This window comes from Crocuta crocuta, unplaced genomic scaffold (genome assembly GCF_008692635.1).
Source record: "Crocuta crocuta isolate KB4526 unplaced genomic scaffold, BGI_CrCroc_1.0 scaffold711, whole genome shotgun sequence".
Classification (NCBI taxonomy): domain Eukaryota; kingdom Metazoa; phylum Chordata; class Mammalia; order Carnivora; family Hyaenidae; genus Crocuta; species Crocuta crocuta.
The window spans coordinates 48,068-56,608 of NW_027531277.1; positions in this window are offsets into that span (position 1 = coordinate 48,068).

Consider the following 8,541-nt stretch of genomic DNA (forward strand, 5'->3'; position numbering starts at 1 on the left):
ATGCACTCTGTTGTTGCATGTTGGCTGCTATATCTCACTGATCTGTCCTCTGCAAAGCTCCACCTTGTTCATAGTGGTGGAGTGTTTCGACCTTCAACCCAGTGTGCTTAGGTTTGTTTGTTGAAGTAACCCTGGAAATAGAAAAGGAAAAGGTAGGGGAAGCTTGATCTCAGAGAGAAAAGTGAAAGGAGAAAAAAAGACCAAACAGAGAATCAAAAAACTATAAGGCTAGAAGGAGCCAAAATGATGGAATAGCCTGGAAGTCTTTTATCTGTCTCACAGACATGAAGTATAGCCAGATCAATGCTAAACCATCCTGCACACCTAGAAAACTGATTTGAGGATTAACAATGATCTGCACAACCTGAACCACAGAACTGAGCAGGTACATGGTGTGGAGAGGTGAACTGGGGGAGAGAGGAGACATGGAGGTCAGGGAGCTGTTTTTGCTTATGGAGAGAGGACGGAGACTGGGGGAGAGTACGGGAAAAGCACCCCCCAAAAAAGCAGCTGGAGAGAAAGTGGAAAAAATGTGGAAACAACTGCAAGGGTTGAACTAAAAAGGGAGAAACTAGAAGGTTATTCCAACAATCATACTCTATAAACAGGGGGAGTACAGAGTCCAAAACTCCTCAGCTCAAATACCTAGTGGTGCTCTGGTGGGAAGTGTGAATTCCCAGGAGAACTGTGGGTCCAGGAGGTCCTTGGGCCATGTGAGATTTTCCATAATCCCGGAAACACTGCAGCTACATGATGATGTGAACTTTTTCTGGGACTGGCTGGCACCCAGATGCCAGTCTCTGGACGTTGGCTGCAGCAAGGTCTCGCTAGCATTCCTGGGGCCATTGCTTGGTGAGACCTTCCCCCGGGGGTTCTGAGTAGGTCAAAGCATCGGTCCCTCAGAAGTGAAGGGTTGAGATATACAACCACATCTCAGATAAAACTCAGGACCGAGGTGCCACCTGGCAACCTGACAGTATACACGGTCACGGACAGTGTAAAAGCGGGGAGTGGACGGAAACTGGAGACAAAGGACAGGTGTGCGATTTCTGGTCTGGGAGAGCACAGAGTTCTGAGACTAGACTGGATACCTGGGTGATGTCATTTTCACCCTGCCTGCGCATGCACATACACACCTANGGGTGCGGCTGGTACCTGGCCATTGCTTGGTGAGACCTTCCCCCGGGGGTTCTGAGTAGGTCAAAGCCTGGATCCCACAGAAATGGGGGGTTGAGATATACAGCCACATCTCAGATAAAACTCAGGACCGAGGTGCCACCTGGCAACCTGACAGCATGGTCACAGACAGTGTAAAAGTGGGGAGTGGACGGAAACTGGAGAAAAGGACATTTGTGCAACTCCTGGTCGGGGAGAGCATAGAGTTCTGAGACTAGACTGGATACCTGGGTGATTTCATTTTCACCCTGCCTGTGCATGCACATACCACAATAATCCACCCCAGTAAGCTAATCAGCTCAATCTAGNGACATATAAAATTTATTTTTATTTTCAATTTTTATTAAAATATTTTCCTTTATTTTCTTCCACTGAATTTTTTACTTTTTGTAGATTTTTAAAATTCTAATTACTGCCATCATTTCAAGTTATTCTATTTCATTTTATTCATTTTCTCTAATTTTCAAACTTTTTTGTTTCTTTTTTTCTTTCCTTTTCTTTCCTCTCTTTTCTTCTAATCATTCAAGCTCCTTTCAATAACCACACCAAAACACACCTATGACCTAGCATCACTTATGTGATTTTTTTGTGCATGTGTGTGTTGTTTTTAAATCTTTAATTTAAAATTTTTCCCTTTTTTTTCTCTAATCAATCAAGCTCCTTTCAATAACCAGACCAAAACACACTAGGATCTAGCATCATATATTTTATTTTTGTGTATATGTTGTTTTTAATTTTTTAATTTTAAGTTTTTCCCTTTTTTCTGTAATCAATCAAGCTCCTTTCAGTGACCAGACCAAAACACACCTAGTATCTAGCATCATTTATTTTATTTTTCTTTGTTTGTGTGTGTTGTTTTCAATTTTTTAATTAAAATTTTTTTACCGTATTATTTCCTTTTCTTCCTTCAAAATGATTAAATGAAGGAATTCACCCCGAAAGAAAGGGCAGGGAGAACGGCAGCCAGGAACTTAACCAATACAGATACAAGCAAGATGTCTGAACCAGAATGTAGAATAATGATGATAAGAATACTAGCTGGGGCCAAAAGTAGATTAGAATCAGGGCACCTGGGTGGCTCAGTTGGTTAGGCATCTAACTTCAGCTCAGGTCATGATCTCACGGTTTGTGGGTTCAAGCCCCATGTCGGGCTCTGTGCTGATACAGCGTGGAGCCTGTTGCAGGTTCTATGTCTCCCTCTCTCTCTGACCTTCCCCTGCTCATGCTCTCTCTCTCTCTCAGAAATAAATAAAAATTTTTAAAAAGCAGACTAGAATCCCTCTTTATGGAGATAAAATAAGTAAAAGCTAGTCAGGATGAAATAAAAAAAATGGTACAACTGAGCTGCAATCTCGAATGGCTGCCACAGCGGCAAGAATGGACGAGGCAGAGCAGCAAATCAGTGATATAGAAAAGAAACTTATAGAGAATAATGAAGCAGGAAAAAAGAAGTAAAGTAAAGCAAAAGAGCACGATTTAAGAATAAGAGAAATCAGTGGCTCATTAAAAAGGAACAACGTCAAATTCATAGGAGTCCTAGAAGATGAAGAGAGAAATAGGGGTAGAAAGGTTATGTGAGTGAATCATAGGAGGAAAATTTCCTAACCTGGGGAAAAACACAGACATCAAAATCCAGGAAGCACAGAGGATTCCCAGAAGATTCAACAAAAACTGACCATCAACAAGGCATATCGGAGTCAAATTCACAAAATACTCATCCAAGGAAAGAATTATGAAAGCAGCAAGGTAAAAAAATCCTTAACCCACAAAGGAAGACAGATTAGGTTTGTGGCAGATCTATCCACTGAAATGTGGTAGGCCAGAAAGGAGTGGCAGGATATATTCAATGTGCTGAATCAGAAAAATATGCAGCCAAGAATTCTTTATCCAGCAAGACTCTCATTCAAAATAGAAGGAGAGCCAAAAATGTTCCCAGATGAACAAAAATTAAAGGAGTCCATGACCACTAAGCCAACCCTGCAAGAAATTTTAAGGGGGACTCTCCAAGGAGAGAAAAAATGAAAGAAAAAAAAAAGACAAAAAGCAACAAAGACTAGAAAAGACCAGAAAACAACACCAGCAATTCCAACTCTACAAGAAACATATGACAATAAACTCATATATTTCAGTACTTACTGTAAACATCAATGGACTAAATGCTCCAATCAAAAGACATAGGGTAAGAGAATAGAGAAGAAAACAAGATCCATCTATATGCTGTTTACAAGATACCCACTTAAGACCTAAATACACCTTCAGATTGAAAGTAAAAGGATGGAGAACCATCTATCATGCTAATGGTCGCCAAAATAAAGCCAGAATAGCCATATGTACATCAGACAATCTAGACTTTAAAATAAAAAATGTAGCAAGAGGTGAAGAGGGTATTGTATCATAATTGAGGTGTTTACTCACCAAAAAGACATAAAAATTGTAAACATTTATGCTCCAAATGTGGAGCGCCTAAATGCATAAATCAATTAATCACAAATATAAATAAACTCATTGATAATAATCCCATCATAGTAGAGGACTTCAACACCCCACTTTAAGAAATGGAGAGATGTAAACTGAAAATCAACAAAGAAACCATGGCTCTGAATGATTGGACCTTATGGACTTAACAGATATATTCAGAACATTTCATTCTAAAGCAGCAGAATATATGTTCTTCTCCAGTGCACATGGAACATTCTCTGGAATTGACCACATAGTGGGATACAAATCAGCCCTCAAGAAGTACAGAAAGATCAAGATCATACCGTGCATATTTTCAGACCACAATGAAATCAACAACAAGAGAAAATTTGGAAAGATAACAAATATTTGGAGACTAAAGAACACCCCACTAAAGAACGAATGGGCTAACCAGTAAGTTAAGGAGGAAATTAAAAAGTAAATGGAAGCCACTGAAAATAACACCACAACCCAAAACCTCTGGGATGTAGCAAAGGCAATCATAACAGGGATGTATATAGCAATCCAGGCCTTCTTAAAGAAGGCTTCAGATGCACAACGTAACCCTACACCTCAAAGAGCTAGGAAAAGAACAACAAATAAAGCTTCAAACCAGCAGAGGACAGGAAATAATAAAGACTAGAGCAGAAATCAATGTTATTGTAACAAACAAACAAACAAAAATCAGTAAAATAGATCAATGAAACCAGGAGCTGGTTGTTTGAAAGAATTAACAAAATTCATAAACCACTGGCCAGTTTGATCAAAAAGAAAACGTAAAGGGACCAAATAAAAAAAATGAAGAATCAAAGAGGAGAGATCACAACCAACTCAACAGAAATAAAAACAATGAGAGAATATTATGAGCAATTACACACCAATAAAATGGACAATCTGTAAGAAATGGACAAATTCCTAAAAACATATAGACTACCAAAACTGAAACAGGAAGAAATAGAAAATTTAAACAGACCCACAACCAGTAACGGAATCAAATTGGTAATAAATAATGACACAAAAAAAAAAGACCCCAGGGCCCGATGGCTTTCCAGGGGAATTCTACCAAACATTTAAGGAAGAGTTAACACCTATTCTCTTGAAGCTGTTCCAAAACATAGAAATGAAGTCAGCATCACCTTGATTCCAAAACCAGGCAAAGACCCAACTAAAAAAGAGAACTATAGACCAATCTCCCTGATGAACATGGATGCAGAAATCCTCAACAAGATACTAGCCAACCAGATCCAACAATACATCAAAAAAATTATTCACAATAATCAAGTGGGATTTATACCTGGGGTGAAGTGCTGGTTCAGTATCTGCAAAACCATCAATGTGATTCATCACATCAATTAAAGAAAAGACAAGAATCACATCATCCTCTCAATAGATGCAGAGAAAGTCTTAGACAAAATATACATCCTTTCTTGATAAAAACCTTTACGAAAGTAGAGATAGAAGGATCATACCTCGAGAAATTAAAAACTATATATTAAAGGCCCAATGGTAATATCATCCTCAGTGGGGAAAAAGAGAAATCTTCCCCCCTAAGGTCAGGAACAAGACAGGGATGTCCACTCTTGCCACTGTTATTCAACATAGTATTGGAAGTCTTAGTGTCAGCAATCAGACAACACAAATAAATAAAAGACATCCAAATCAGACAGGATAATGTCAAACATTCACTCTTCGCTGATGACATGATAGTTGATATGGAAAACACAAAAGATTCCGCCAAAAAATACCTGGGAATACCCAAGGAGGTGAAAAATCTATACACTGAAAACAGTAGAAAAAGCTGATGAAGAAAATTGAGGAAGACAAAAAAACAGAAAAAAAATTTCTTTGTTCCTGAATAGGAAGAACAAACACTGTTTTCTTTTTAAATACTTTATTGTCAGGTTGGTTTCCATATAGCACCCAGTGCTCATCCCCACAATTGCCCTCCTCCATGTCCAATACCCCCTTCCCCTCCGGCCCCCATCTGCACTCAGTTTGTTCTCAGTATTCAAGAGTCTCTCATGGTTTCCCTCCCTTCCTCTCTCCCACTATTTTTCCCATTCTTCTCCCCCTGGGTCCTCATTAAGTCCCTCCTAATCCTCATATACGTGCAAACATATGGTATTTGTCCTTCTCTGCTGGACTTATTTCGCTCAGCATAACACCCTCAAGGTCCATCCACGTTGCTACACATGGCCAGATTTCATTCTCATTGGCACATAGTATTCCATTTTATAGATGAACAACATCTTTTTGATCCATTCATCTGTTGATGGACACTTAGGCTCTTTCCATGTTTTGGCTATTGTGGAGAGTGCTGCNTCATTTCTGAGTTCTCAATTCTATCCCATTGGTCTAGGTGTCTGCTTTTGTGCCAACACCATACTGTCTTAATGATGACAGCTTTGTAGTAGAGGCTAAAGTCTGGGATGGTGATGCCTCAGTTTTGGTTTTCTTCTTCAATATTACTTAGGCTTTTCAGGGTTTCTGTGGTTCCATACAATTTGTAGGATAGTTTGTTCTAGCTTTGAGAAGAATACTGGTGCAATTTTTATGGGATTGAATTGAATGTGTAGATCTCTTTGGGTAGTGATATTTTAACAATATTTACTCTTCTAATCCATGAGCATGATGTTTTTCCGTTTCTTTGTGTCTTCTTCAATTTCCTTCATAAGGTTTCTATAGTTTTGAAAATACAGATCTTTTACATCTTTAGTTAGGTTTATTCCTAGTTTTTTATGGTTCTTGGTGCTATTGTGAATAGGATCAATTTCTTTATTACTCCTTCTGTTCCTTCATTATTGGTGTATAAAAATGCAACTGATTTCTCTATGTTGATTTTGTACCCTGTGACTTTGCTGAATTCTTGGATCAGTTCTAGTAGGCTTCTGGTGGAGTCTGTCGGGGTTTCCATGTAGTATATAATGTCTTCTGCGAAAGTGGATGTTTGAATTATTCTTTACCAAGTCTGATGCCTTTTATTTCCTTTTGTTGTCTGAGGGCTGATGCTAGGACTTCAAGCACTATGTTAAAAAAAAGTGGTGAGAGTGGACATCCCTTTCGTGTTCTGGATCTCAGGGGGAAGCTCTCCGTTTTTCCCCGTTGAGGATATTAACTGTGGGTTTCTGTTACATGGCTTTTATGATGTTTAAGTAAGTTCCTTCTATCCTGACTTTCTCGAAGTTCTTTATTAAGAAGGGATGCTGTATTTTGTCAACTGCTTTTTCTACATCTGTCAACAGGATCATATGGTTTATCTTTTCTTTTGTTGATGTGATGGATCACAATGATTGATTTGCGAATATTGAACCAGCCCTGTAACCCAGAAAGGAATCCCACTTGATCTTGTGGATGATTCTTTTTATGTGCTGTTGGATTCGATTTGCAAGTATCTTGTTAAGGATTTTTGCATCTGTATTCATCAAGGATATTGGCCTATAGTTCTCCTTTTTTGCTGGNTATTTTTGATAACTGATCCGATTTCTTCACTAATTATTGATCTATTCACATTTTCTGTCTCTTCCTGTGTGCATTTTCGTAGTGCGTGTGTGTTTAGGAATTTGTCCGTTTCTTCCAGGTTTCCAGTTGGGCGTATAATTTTTCATAGTATTCCATGATAATTGCTTGTATTTCTGAGGGATTGGTTGTAAGAAGCCCATTTTCATTCATGATTTTGTCTATTTGGGTGCTCTCTCTTTTGGTTTTGAGAAGACTGGATAGAGATTTATTAATTCTGATTATTTTTTTAAANGGATTCTATGTTGTTTATTTCTGCCCTGATTTTTATTATTTCTCATCTTCTGTTCAGTTTGGTGTGCTCTTGATGCTCTGCTTCTAGTTCCTTTAGGTGCGCTGTTCGATTTTGTATTTGCACTTTTCCTAGTTTCTTGAAATAAGCCTAAGTCAAATACACTTTCCTCTTAGGACTGCCTTTGCTACATTTGAAAGAGTTTAGATTGTTGTATTTTCATTTGTTTCCATATATTTTTAAATTTCTACTCTAATTGTATGATTGGACCATTTATTCTTTAGTAGGGTGTTCTTCAACCTAGGAAAGGTGTTTTATTTATTTATTTTTTTCATGTTGGTGCAGATAGCTAAATTTATCTTAATTAATATATAACACCTACATATGAAATTACTAAAAATTTACTTATTCTACTATTTATAGATTTGGAGGAGGGGTTTTAAGGGTTTTTTTTTCCTATTACAAACATTNTGAATTCTTGGATCAGTTCTAGTAGGCTTCTGGTGGAGTCTGTCGGGGTTTCCATGTAGTATATAATGTCTTCTGCGAAAGTGGATGTTTGAATTATTCTTTACCAAGTCTGATGCCTTTTATTTCCTTTTGTTGTCTGAGGGCTGATGCTAGGACTTCAAGCACTATGTTAAAAAAAAGTGGTGAGAGTGGACATCCCTTTCGTGTTCTGGATCTCAGGGGGAAGCTCTCCGTTTTTCCCCGTTGAGGATATTAACTGTGGGTTTCTGTTACATGGCTTTTATGATGTTTAAGTAAGTTCCTTCTATCCTGACTTTCTCGAAGTTCTTTATTAAGAAGGGATGCTGTATTTTGTCAACTGCTTTTTCTACATCTGTCAACAGGATCATATGGTTTATCTTTTCTTTTGTTGATGTGATGGATCACAATGATTGATTTGCGAATATTGAACCAGCCCTGTAACCCAGAAAGGAATCCCACTTGATCTTGTGGATGATTCTTTTTATGTGCTGTTGGATTCGATTTGCAAGTATCTTGTTAAGGATTTTTGCATCTGTATTCATCAAGGATATTGGCCTATAGTTCTCCTTTTTTGCTGGGTCTCTGTCTGGCTTGGGAATCAAAGTGATGCTGGCTTCATAAAATGAGTCTGGAAGTTTTACTTCAATTTATATTTTTTGGTATAGCTA